Source organism: Sciurus vulgaris, assembly GCF_902686455.1.
Source record: "Sciurus vulgaris genome assembly, chromosome: 5".
Lineage (NCBI taxonomy): Eukaryota > Metazoa > Chordata > Mammalia > Rodentia > Sciuridae > Sciurus > Sciurus vulgaris.
In genome coordinates, this window is record NC_136465.1 from 138,882,149 (window position 1) to 138,896,213 (window position 14,065).

General features: G+C 37.2%; 1 long non-coding RNA gene across 1 annotated transcript; it reads left to right on the top strand.

The window, feature by feature from the left end:
* Nucleotides 1–7,713: 7,713 nt before the first annotated feature.
* LOC306661637 lies at nt 7,714–13,777 on the top strand. Its single transcript, XR_013763917.1, has 2 exons — nt 7,714–11,972; nt 12,088–13,777. It is a non-coding gene; the product is annotated as an uncharacterized lncRNA (long non-coding RNA).
* The last annotated feature ends 288 nt before the right edge of the window (nt 13,778–14,065 follow it).

Below are 14,065 nucleotides of genomic sequence, written 5' to 3' on the forward strand. Positions count from 1 at the left end.
AGTAGTAAGAGGAATTTTAAAATTAAATTTCTTAAGTAGGAGGAGTTCACCAGACTTAAGAGTTTTTATCCAGTTGTCTAGTCCATTCTGGCAATCTGTAAACAACATGTCATTTCATTCTAATAACTGGTGACCAAGAGGTTGGGTTTTGGGGCCAAGCAAGTCTGGGTTCAAACCCCAGCTTTACCAGTTTCTTGGATATTTGTCAGTGGGAAAGGGGTTTAATCTCTCTGAATATCTTTCACTCAGTGAGGAAAACAATAGTATATCCTGGACAGTGACTGGGAAGACAGCTGAGGCAATGTATTTTAAAGACTTAAGCAAGCATATGATGCTGTATAAAACTGAAAAAACATAGGTTTTAAATAATTCAAGCAGATTAAATTGAAGGGTTTTATGCTTTGCTTTAAATTTTTAAAAGAAATTTGAAAGAATAAGAAATTTGAGGAACAGGGGTCATAGCACAGTGGTAATGCAACTTGCTTAGCATGTGTGAGGCACTGGGTTTGATTCTCAGCACCGTATATAAATAAATAAAAAACAAAGGTCCATTGACAACCGTTATGGTTTGGATGTGAGGTGTCCCTGAAAGCTCACATATGAGACAATGCAGGAAGGTTCAGAAGAGAAATGATTGGGTTGTAAGTCTTAACCCAATTAGTAATTTAATCCCTAATGGGATTAATTAAAGTGGTAGGGTATAACTGGAGTAGATTGGAATTGGGGCGTGGCTATGGCGTATATATTTTGTATCTGGAGAGTGGAGATTCTCTCTTTCTCTGCTTCCTGATGATACAAGCTGCTTCCCTCTACCATGCTCTTTGGCCTTGATATTCTACCTCATCTTGAACCCCGAGGAATGGAGCCCACCTTCTATGGACTAAAACCTCTGAAACCATGTGCCCTCAAACAAACTTTCCTCCTCAATAATTGTTGCTTGTTAGATCATTTAGTGGCAGCAGCGAAATAGCTGACTAAAACAACTTTAAAAATTAAAAAAAAAAAAAAACTAATTTGACCAGTTTTAATCTAACTAAATCCATTAATTTTGTTATGCTTTGATCAAATCCATCTTATGATTCATTGATTGAGATATTGGAGTACAATTATTTTACTTACTAATGGTAAAACAGTCATGTAAATGTAATACTACCATTGTACATAATTCACTGTTCCCATTTCTTAGATATCAAGTGAAATTGCATAAAATTTTATCTTCAGAGTTATTTCTGATAACCTCTTTAACCAGTTTCTCAGCTTATAGAGACAAATCAGAATATTTTAGCACATCTTTATATTTTTGAATTAAAGATTAGTTATATAATCCATTCCAGAAGCAATTACTTATTTCTCAATGCTGTTTTATTTTCTGAGACTAGAAACTATGAATGAAATTTTCTGAGCTTTCAAGGCACTCAGAAGCTAAGGGGAAAATTTTTTAGTGGTTAGCACAGAGTAAAAACCAACAAAACAAGATGATATAAGGTACAGAGGTGACATACCAAAGGTAGTATGACCAACTATTGAAATGAGGGAGCTGGGTGGTAAACAAAGTCGTAGTTGTGGTTGAAGGTACAGAGATCCAAAATGGTTGGTGGTTTGGGCATCCATATGCAATTTGGCTTTGGTGAAAGGGCGAGAGGTCAAGTAAAGTTGGTAGAAGGAAAATAGTGAAGGTCTCATAGCCTCGGCTTGGTGCTTGTCACTGTGCCCTTGATTCCACTTTCCTGGTAGCTTAAGAAAATGGAATTAGGATCATTTTACTTCCACTCATGATCATGTTCATTATTTTTCTAAAACTGAGAATTTTTAACTAAGTTCAAGGTGTATGGTGATGCCTCACATGCAAGAGAGAAAGCCTGAAGAGCTCGTTCCACCTGACAATCAGTAAGAATTCCATGGCATCCCAGGGCCTGAAGTGGTTAAACCTTTCTTTAGCCTTTCTGTTGGGGAGGCTTGGCACCACCAGAAAGACATGCCTTTCCTCACTTTTCTTAGCTCCCATATCACGTTGTGCTGGCTGCTGTTCAGACTACTCTTGTGATTTGAAATGCCTTGTTTGCCTACATTCCCAGGATGTAGAGCAGGTACTTAATATATTCAAACTCTTTCTCTCTCAGGCTTAGTAACTTTCACTGACACAAAGAAAAATATAGATTTATCAGGTAAGATTTTGATTTGCATAGTGATTACATCTGTGATTAAATTTTAGAGAATCTGGAGGTACTCCATTGTATTTTCAAAAAAGAAATTTAATAGACTCTTACTCTAAACTCAAATATTGAGTGTTGGGCACTGTAAAGAGTGCTGGGGACACAAAGATGAAAGCAGATGCTTAGTGCTCTTAAGTAGCTTCCCTTTTGTACTCTCTGACACATGCAGAGAGTCGAAATGCAGTAAGAGAACGAAAGGATCTACTGAGTGCGATAAGGTCATACAGCCCTCAATTTAGCTTGAGATGGTTAGAATACTTTGACAGAGCAGATACCATTTGACATGGTCAAAAGTTAGTAATTTTCATGTGAGCATGTGAGGAATGGGTCGGGTGTACCTGCAGTTTCACGTTGGAGTTAGTCTTGGAAGGAAGGAACATCCCCTTACCATTCTTCCCAGGTGGAAGAAGCCGATAGGTGGGGACAAGGCAGGTAGACATGGAGTACATTTGTGAGGAAGTCTCAGAGGACTGAAGAAATGCATGCATGTCCACACTGTGTTTCTGTTCTGTAAAAAGATATGCTACTTTCCTATAACTAGCTTAAAATTTAAAGAAAACCGTATACATTTATTGTGGAAAGTTAGATCATCTTTCCGAAGTTTTATCTTTCAATAAATTTATGTGGACATTTTTGACAAATTTGTGATGATATTTGTCAGTGGAAATTATCATTTCATGCTAATCCATTAAAAGAATGTATTTGTCTACAACATAATTTTAAATGACTGAAGTCTTTTGGGTATAAATGTATTCCATTTAAAATGTAGAATAACGCTTAGATGTTTTAAGGTGGATTATGAATTGAGAAGGTGTACTTTATTATAATTGTGGTGATGGTTTTGTGCATGTATGAATTTATCATATTGTATCCATTAAGTGTGCAGATTTTTGTATATTAAATATACCTCAAGCTACTTAAAAATAAGTCAGGCCTGAAATTAAAAGTTTTCTGAAGAATAACTAGACACTGATACAGAAAAACCTCTAATATAGGCATGTGCTGTTTTCTGACAATTCCTTCTTCAGATTTATCCTAAAAAAATGAAGGATATGTTAAAAGATTTAGCAAATGCTTAGTGATTACGAGTGTCAAGACCCATGTGGAAGCATGGACCTGTAGTCCTAGATTCTTCAATGGTTGAGGTGGGAGGAACACTTGAACCCAGAAGTTTAAGATCTTCAAACCTGGGCAACAAGGGCTGGGGAGATAGCTCAGCTGGTAGAGTGCTTGCCTCCCAAGCACAAGGCCCTGAGTTAGGTAAAAACAAATACAAGTAAACCTGGGCAACATAGTGACACCCTATCTCAAAACAAATGAATAAAGAATGTCAAAGACGTGATACATAATTGTCAACAAATGGAAACAATTTAATTCTCAACACTAATGAAATGGTATCTGGTGTGTTTATCTGTAAAGTGATTTAGAAGGATAATGCTAATGCTTATTCTTTTAAAATATACTTTACATACCATAAAATTATTTATTACTTTCAAAAGCTATTTGAAAGTCCCTTTTTTTTATTTTACAATTTTTTAAATTATTTATTTATTTTAATTAAAAATCACAAATTTACATAGGGCAATATTGTTTGATTCATTCTGTTATTTTTTTCCCTTCCCCCTACCCCTCCCACCCCTCTTTTCCCTCTATACAGTCCTTCCTTCCTCCATTCTTACCACCCTCCTTATCCCTAACCCTAAACCTAACCCTAACCCTAACCCCTCCCACCCCTCCTTATATGTCCTCATCCGCTTATCAGAAAGTCTCTGGGCTTTGTTTTGTTTTTGTGCTGAGAACATTGAATATCAGATCTATTCTGTTCAATTTTTAAAATGTAAACTATGATACTATTAACCATAGAACAGATACCAGGTGGTACAACAGATCTCTAGAACTTACTCATCTTGCATTAACTGAAACTGTGTACCCATTGATTAGCTGTTCCCCATCCACTCCCCCAAACCTCTGGCAACCAGCATTCTACTTTTTTACCACTAGAAGTTTAATTATTTTAGATACTTCTCATGAGTGAAGTCATGCCATATTAGTGCTTTTGTGACTGGCTTATTTAACTTAGAGTAATGACTTCCAGGTCCATTTATATCATCTCCTTGTGGGACCAGCTTCTTTTTAATGCTGACCAGTATTCCATGCATGTACATACATTATTTCTGTTAGCCATTCATCCACTGATGGATATTTAGGTTGTTTCCACTTTTTTTTTTTTTTTTTTTGGTACTGGAGATTTAAGCCAGGGCCCTTTACCACCAAGCTACATCCCTGGCCCCTTTTTTGTTCTTTATTTTGAAACAGGGTTCCACATTTTGACTGTTGTGAGAATTAATGCAATAAACATGGGAGTGCAGTTATTTCTTAGAGACCCGGATTTTAGTTCTTTTGTATATATACCCAGAAGTGGGATTTAAGCATCACTTTTGAATAGTCTACTGTAAGACATTTGATACAGTGTACTTACCAGCAAAATGACTTATATGGGTAATGATGATTCTATTTATTTATTATATCATAATTTATATACCATAAACTTCTCTTTAGTCAAGGATAAAACAATATCCTGTTGGCTGGAAACTATTCTGAGATAGGATATTTTAATTTGGGGATAATAATGATATATATGTGTTTAAGAATTTTCCAAATCTCTTTATTGTAGTCCTCTTACTCTTAATTTACAAGGTCCCTGTATTTTCCTATTTCTTTGAACATTTTACTATTCAAAGAAGACTCAAAATTGAGTTGCCTTGTCTAATAAAATACTGTGAGTTAGATTTGAAAGATTGTAAATTTTTCATCTGGCTTAGTTTCTAGCCAAATACAAACGAAACCTGAGAAAGGGCAGGAAGGTGTGTTAATTATTATCTAGGTTTTAGTCTAATCCTCTCTCACTGTGAATAGAAAGTCAATTTTCAGAAATATTTGCCATTAGGCCAGTATAGCGTTTTTTTAATTATTCAAAAAGCCTGTCAGATCTTTGAAAACCTCCACAGCATCCCAGATTTTTCATCTCCTTTGCAGCCATCTTTGTTGTCAGAATATATTTAGAAACTTTGATGCTTAAGCAAATGTGTAATACATGTGGGCAAAGTGATGTGCATGAATGTAAGTTTGCTTCAGGGATTGCAAAACTAGAGTCTTGTTGTTCATGCTTAAATATTTAGTGCCTGGGCCAGAGCTAGAAATCATAGTAAAGCTGGTCTTCAGTATTCTTATTTTCCTTCAGTTCCTTCCTGGTGAGATTACTGATGTAGTAGGGTTAGGCCTGTAATCTCACCACTGCCTCACCACAACTCAAATCTCCCTTTCATTGCCATTTCCTCCCTAGGTTCTTCTGCCCTCCTTGACCCTCTCCTTTCTCCAGCCCATCATGGCCACCTCCAACTCTTCCCCAAGCTTAAGATCCAATCTCCATGCAGGAATTGGGCAGGGAAATGGTACATGAGCCATTCTGACAATGGCAAAAGTTCACAATATGGATGGGGTCATGAGATCAGACCAGGAGACAGGAGAACTTAGCAGAAACACAGTCAGCAAGTGCATTATCTCAGAAAGGAGAAAATTACACCATCAATCAGGGACTGAGTGTGTACATTGGGAGCTAAAGGAAAAGCAATCATTTGGGGTGGCAGAGTTGGGGAGAAATGTATTGAAACATACTCAGAGAGATGAGCTGACTTTATTCCAGGACAAGTGATGATGGATGCCCTTTTGATTGGTCATGAACAGGAGCTTCATCCCTATCTGCCTTGACTCTGACTCTGAGTCCCAGCAACTTTCCAGGCATTTTTTCATGTGCTGAACCTGAAAGTGGCAGGTTTCTGTCAGGCATTCTGTAACCTACGAAACTGTATTTTGTAATCACCCAGTTTTAGAACTGTATCCCTACTAGATAATGCTGAAAAAAGATTCGAATCCTCAACCATCTGTACTGTTCACTCCAATCTCCCAGGAACCCTCCTTAGCCTTCTTTGTACCATTTCTTTTTGAAATTTTAGTAACAGCTAGTCCTTATTTAGTACTTGGTATGGCAGTGCCTCTTTTGAGTGCTTTATATGTATTAACTTATTTTATCCTCACAGATAGCCTGTGATCTAGGAAGATTTATTATCTCCATGCCTAGTGTCCTATAGCTGGTGAGGACAGTGTTAGGGTTTGAAGCCAGGCACTGTGACTTCAAGAGCTCATATACTCGACTGCTATGCTATTGAATCAACTAAAGCTTTGCCCTTTGGTAACAAAAAATAGGCTTTATGTGGGGATACAGGCTGATTATAAGGGAAGGCTATCAGCATTTTATATTTTCTTACTGACATTATGCTTCCTTACACTGCTTAAAGCAAACTACAGGCCTTCCTGAGCTTTTGAAGGATCTATCAATCATTCAAACAATATTTACTATTGTCTGATTCATGCTAGGGCAATAGAAGTATAATGATGATAAGAAATGCTGTCCGTCCTTCAGAAGCATTGAGTGAGTCAGAGATGCAAAATAAGTTAATTAAAATATGATTTATTAGGCTGTTATAAAAAGTATGAGCAAGGTCATATAATCAAGCATAGATAATCAAGCAGTAATCTTTGCCAGGAGATTGCTGAGATTTTACTGATATTCATATTGGGTTTAAGGGTTAAGTAGGCATTTTCCTAACCAAAAAGAGGGAAAAGGGGCTTTTGACAGAAGAGACTATGAGCAAAGGCCTCCTGTTATAAGAAGGTGGAGATCATTTCTGAATAAGGAGAACTGTGTGTACTGGGGATATGTGGTCCATAATGAGCAGAGGTAAGAAGTGAGAAAGATTTCAGAGATCTGTCTGTGTCCCACGAAGGCTCTTTGGCTGTATTTGGTAGATAGTGGGAAATTTCTAGTTGTCTTGATGCAGAAGAGTCAAAAGATGTGTCTGATAAGAAAATTTTGCTACAGGTTGTTGGAGAATAGAGTGCAGCGTGAGGGGCATCAGTTATGAGGCTCTGAAAATTCTAAGCTGAAGGTCTTGACAGCAGGAGCTCAAGCAGCATCTGTGACATTTGAGAAGAGGAACTGAATTTGAGAGATTTTTCTCAGGTAGAATCGACAAGATTTGATAAATGATCGTAAGTAGGGGATGAAGTACAGTAAGGAACACTGTCTTTTTAGGGGCCAGCATGTGAGATGAGTTGTGTATTATTTAAGATTCTGGTTTAGCTGCTGTGTCAAAGATCCAATTTAACAACAGTAGCAGTTTTAACAAGGCTGAAGCTTCTTTCTCTTTCAGCCAAACACTGGAGCTTCAGCAATCTAGGGCTTACCTGGGTTCTGCAGTGTTGCAGACCCAGAGGTCCTTTTCCTTGTTGCTCTGCCTTCCCTCAGCTGATACCCACATCCACCTGGTGGGAGCAATCCATCCTCAAGGTTGTCAGTTCTACCGTCATTTATTTAGGAAGGAACAAAGGGAGAAGGAACATGATTGGGCAGTCTGCTCCTATTCTGTTGGCTGCAGATATTCAGTTAGCAGTTGTGCTACCGAGTGTCTAATGATCACACTGATAGAGATCTGAATGGGGTAGCTAGCACATACTTAGGGGGACCTGGTGATATATCAAGTTTTAGGTGACTGTGTGACCATCTGATAGCCCTGTCCAGTGGGTAGTTTTAAATAAAGATTTTTGTCATGACAGACAGGCCAGCCATCATTTTATGTCAGATGAACTGGAAAGGGTATTAGTCATGAAAACTGAAGACCGAGAGCAGAATCAAAGGACAACACCATTGAGGAATGGATAGGAGATATGAGCAGCTCAGGAGGCTGAGGCAGGAGGGTCACAAATTCAAAGTCAAACTCAGCAACTTAGCAAGGCCTTAAGCAACTCAATGAGACCCTGTCTCTAAATAAAATACAAAATAGGGCTGAGGATGTGGCTCAGTGGTCCAGTGCCCCTATGTTCAATCCTGGATACCAAAAAGAAAGGAAGGAAATGGGGAAGAATATTAGGATTCTCCTCCTTATTGTGGACCTTACTTCACTGTTCCTGTAGCAGTGATCTACAGCTTCACTGCATAGCTTATTGTGCCCATAAAAGTGAATCTACTTGGTAGCCTCATACCTATTAGGAAAGACCTTTCAAATTCCTTAAGGGTACAATCACAATAGCTTTCAAACATGCTTTCTATCTGCTGTTCACATTATGAATGGGAAGCAAAGACCAATTCAACAGGGTGATTTCAAGAAAATTTGAACTTCTTCATACAGAGAGTCAAAGGATTCACTCTCCCTAAATTTTTTGCAACAATTTACTATTTGGCTTTTTCAAAGAAGAAGTTACTAAAGAAATGGAACAAATGATGCTGAGAGCATTCTGAGCAGACGCTGGCTTTCAAGGATGATGAACATTGGAATTGACTCAAAGGCTCTTGACTTAGGGTTCACTTCTAAGCATAGCTCTTCATGCTCATTGGTGTGTAGAAACGAAGCTTGGAGTGAGTACTGAGAAGGAGAAAATGCCAAAGAGAGGTCAGGTGAAAGAGAGCTAAAACTAGGGCATGAGATTGACATTCATGAACCCTGGTATTTTAGCAGTGTCCATTTTAGTGACCAGTGTGAGTAGAGCCAGAGAATCACCACTTGTGGAATAATGCACGTGGATCATGGGATTAATGAAAATTGACCAAGTGTAGACAGAAAGTGTACACTGCTTTCAGAAGCTTGGATGTGAACAGTAGTTGGGTGGATGGTCATGATGAAGGAAGGAGAGGCAGAGTAGAATCTTGAGGACAATTCTTTAAACTACTCTTTCTCCCTCTCTCCTGCTTCCTTCTCTCTCTCCCTTCTTTCTTTTTACTTTTATTCCTCTGGTAGTTTTAAATATATTTATAGCCAAGGGGAAGATGTCAGTGCCACATGAGATGCTTATAGTGTCCTGTATGGAGGAGGTCCTTCATGTGAAAGCTAGGGGCAGAGGTATAAGCAGGGAGTCTCCCCTGGTTGTGTTTAGAGTTGGAGTTTGAGGAGGCAAGTTTGAGAGTTCCTGTGTGATACTTCCTTTTTTCTCTGTGAGTTAGAAAACTTACTGCTCAGCTGAGTATAATGGGGTGGGTGGAGTGAGGGCTTAAGAGGAGTGAAAGGCTGCAGTGGAATCCATGAAAAGGAACTCACTGAGGATACACAGGAAGAGGGCAGAAGAGTGCCAAGGCCCAGATGCAGTCAGAACCCATCCATCTTACAGCCAGTCTGCATAGGAGTTTTCTGCAGCAACATTTCTGATTACAAGTGTTCAAGACAGGCTAGACAGTTCTTTCTCAAGGTGAAGAGGCTGATGTAGCAAAGGACAAGGGATGCTGGGAGAATCGATCAAAAATTCCACACCGCATTGGAAAGTAAGTGCTCTTTGGAATGGAAATGTGAAAGTAATAGAAAAAAGAAAAAAAAAATTTCTTAGAAAGATGCAGAACACTTAAAATCCTATATACAGATACTTAAGTAAGATTATGAATGGAGGTGCTGAGACAAAATCCAGAACAGTGCTTGGCCCAGAAAATCCACAAATGAGTCTTCTTTAATTGCATAAATATTATTTCCTCTCAGAATTATACTTTTATTTGTGTGTGTGTGTGTGTGTGTGTGTGTGTGTGTGTGTGTGTACTGGGGGTGTATTTTAGGAAAGAACAGTTCTAGAATGTCATTGAGAGGCAAATTGGTCATTGGATTGTGTGTTACTACCTCTTTAATGGTTTCCTTCCTTTGAGTATGTATGAGGCTCTTTTACTTGTAGTAATATGAAATGCCTCTCAACTTAAGAAGAGGTTGCAGCCTGATAAACCCACTGTTAATTGAAAATACCATAGGTCCTGAAAATTCATTCAGTATAGCCAACCTGCTGAGTATATTAGCCTAGACTAATCTATTTAAACATGCCCAGAAAACTTATATTGATGTAATTTGTTGGATGCTATACTGAAAGTGGACAACAAAATGGTTGTATAGATGTACTTTCACACTATTGCAAAAATCAAAAAATCCTAAGTCAAGGACTGACTGTAGTCCCTTAGTTCATTTCTGTTTCTTGTGCCCTTATTTAGGTAACCAGGTTTAAACTTTTGTATATAGTCTGTAAAATTCCAACTAGCTTGGCGATATTTAGGTAGCTTATTAAGATTTATTCACTGTCTATGACAGAACTCCACTCTTGTATTAACACAGCACTGTTTGCAGAAATAAATTTTGTCCTTTTAAACTCTAAATAGGGACTATATTTAACAGTATTTCAGCTAGTGTACTTAGAAAAAATGTAGTACTGTGAAATGGCTGTTTGCTTCAGAAGTTGACCTCATGTTGCCATTCTTTATTCAACGCTTATGGAGATGCTCATGTTTAAATCAAGCTTAAATTGTACAGAATGACCAGGGGTGGGGCGGAGAGGGGAATTACTGAGAAATGACATTGACCAAATTATTTTGTTATTTTGTGTGCATGTGAAAATATGCAACTATGAATCCCACCATTATGTACGATTATAATTTACCAATAAAAATATGAAATAATAAAAATAACAGACTTAAGATTTAATGCCAAAGGATAGGGCAGAAGAAGCTATATCTAACTAATGATGAATCTTTTCAAAAAGAAGTTTGGTTTTCTGTGCTGTAGTAATCCTTTAGTTTCAGCATTCTAAATAATACGATCATGAAGTCAATCAAAATTATCCATTCATTTGCATCATTAAAGCTTCCATGCCCTATTTTCTCATCTGTACAATGGAAACAATCATCCCAGTAAGGTAGTTATGAGAAAAAAAAAAATCAAGCACTTCTTGTCCATTTAACTACCTACAAATATTAGTTCTTTTGCCTGCTTTTCATTAGAAGATTCAACTAATTATCACTACATTCTTTTCTCACTGACAGAATGTCAGGGAACAAAACTCCAGACCATTTACTTTTATTTGTACAAACCCAAATAAGAAGAGTAGAATAACAGTTCTTTATTTCAGCACATTAATTTGTATTGGGACTTCTTTAACCTGTTCTTGTTGCCCTCTAAAATTAAAGATAATTTGTACAGGGAATTCCTTAACTTGTTCATTTTTTTTCCCTCTAAGATTAAAGAACTCTTTTTCTAGAGACAAATGCATGATATAATCCTACTCCTGCATCTCTGGTTATAGCAAAAGAGTGCAATCTAGAAAAATGGCAATAACTGGCATTCATCCTGAGTTCTTTATATCTTCCATTTGCTTTCATACCCTTTGTTACGTGGAATTCCACAGGGAACATTTTGCTCATACTTGAGTAAATTGTAACATTCAACTTACTATTTTACTTCTTTGGTTTTTAAAAACAGCAGTTAATTTTTCTTTCACTGAATTTGTGGAGTTTCAGATCCCCAGAGATTTCTTCCGAAAAACTCCACAGGTAAAATGCGTAAAATGGCTTTAGAGTAAATACTTTTTATTTTGTCCACTAAAATGTCTTTCTCATGCCACACAATAAATTATAATTTGTTTCACCAGTGAGTTGGTGATTTCAGTGGACTCAGTGTTGGATAAGAGTATTTGTTGTTTAGGCCAGGAGCATTTTACACCAAATTTGAAGGAACTAACCATGCTGTTAACTTGCAGATGGTGATATCTACAATAAAAATATGGTTTGGTCTGCCATTTTAATGTTAATAAACTTATTTCTATTGTACCAGTGGTGTGTTGCTTGCCCCTTTTCTATAGGTTCCTATAGCCCTTGCTTACTTTCCTGCTAGAATGTGAATAATCTCAGTACATTCTACTTTTTGTGTGTGTGTGTGGTGCTGGGGATGGAACCCAGGGCCTTGTGCTTGCGAGGCAAGTACTCTACCAACTGAGCTATCTCCCCAAACCCCAATAATCTCAGTACAAAAGTTATGTATTACTTTTTTTTTTTTCTCTGCAATCCTGAAACCTAGCATGTAGGACATACTCAGTTAATATTTATGGAGGTTGTGGATTGTATGTATGTCATATGCAGGTTAAGGAAAACCATATGAAAAATGCCTTTAAGAGTGAATAACTTTGACTCAACAATTTAGGCTTGACTTGATCAAGACTACTGCCATATTTCTTTGCAGTTCATTTAGTTTTTGACATCTTCTGAAAAAAACTCCACCTTGATGCTGGCTTATTTGAGGGAGTAAAATGACTACAACCCATTAGGGTAATAAGAGAAAGAGTCTATGTCCAAAACAGCTAGGCGTAATCCTGAAATTCACTCTGATTAGATTCTTTTTAAGGCCACAAACTGTCATTGAACCAGGAACTGTGGCCAGACATAAAATATATGGATCTCACTTTGCCAGCATTATGAGTTCTACCTGTGAAAACTGATTGGGTTCAGGAGGATAATGAATGCATGGAAGCAATACAAAATATTTACTGTAATTAGTGAATGGAATTTCAGGTCTCTAGTGCATTTCAATTAAAGTGTAGCAAAATTAGATTCCATTCCCCCCCCCCCCAAAGTTACTTTGAAATAAATCTGAAAAATATTACTCTTTAGTAGTTCAAAAACAATTTCACAAACATGTTTATGTAAGCATATTTAAATCTGTTTGTAATAGTTCTTCCTGCATGTAATTAGCTGAAGTCGAGTACGTTAGCAGAAATTAGAGGGGGCAGTTACACTTGTGCTGCAATTTAGAAAGAATATTCTACCCCTCCCCAACCCCACCAGCCAATCCACTTATATCGACAAGGAATTTTAGTCTTCAACAGGGATGTGTTTCCTTTTGATAATAGAAGTTGAATAGCTGGATGAAGGAAAGAAAGCACCCGTGTGAAAGCGAAAATGGAGGGACCAAAACTTGCAGACTCACAATTTTGCCTAGAGCTGTTCCTGATGTTTCTGACTTCTTAAAAACTTGATTCTGTGTGTTTACATTTTGAAAGGAGTTGGATGCATGAAGTGCTTCAGGAGGAGGCCAGGTAGCCAAATATCTGTGGAGGTGATGCTAAGTATAAACCTTAATTCTAATTACCAAGTATTTACCTCCATTGCTTTTTTTCATCTCAACCCCACACACATACTCTTGTCTGACCTCTTCTCTGCTTACTCCCATACTGTCTTGCAATATCATTGGGCTCTTTTCATTTGCATGTCTCATTTCCCTGAACAGAATGCAAACATTCTGAGAGAAAAAATTTTTTCTTGTTCTTCTCTAGAATGAACCTTAGTATTTTGTAGAGTTTCCGAGTAAATAATTGTTGCTGAATGAATACACAAACTGTATGAAATGATGCATTTTACAGTGATTTGGGCAGAGGTGGCTGGATTAAAGTGATGTGTTTTTCTCACTAAAAAATCCATATTAAAACTTAAATACTGACATGTAAAGAAAATGATCCATTTAGAAAGGAAACTGTTGAAAGACTTTCAAAGGGAATGGAACCATTTGAAATTGTTTTCATTGCTTTTCTGATGCCAGATTTCTAATGACTTTCAAACAAAATAGATAATAAAGGAAGAAATTTTATGGATGTGTCACTGCATTTATATTTCTTCCATAAAATTTTCAAGATAGGGACATACTATAATGTTATTCAAACATTCTTCTTAAACAGATCAGGGAAATGAGAAAAGATGGTGCAATATCATTATTGTTCCCATATTTGTTGCTGTAAACAATGAAGTCCTTGTCTTTTGTGAACTGTCAGCTTATATTGTCTGCCAAGAACCTTCTAAAGCAAGTCCTTATTAGAATTAATCACAAGTGTCAGTTGAGGCAGTATGATGCTTTCCATGTAATTTAAGCGAACTGTTATATCCTATGTGCTAAATATTTGCTTTGTTTTAGATATGGAGTTGAGCCATAACAAGATGCTAATAAGAGAAGAAG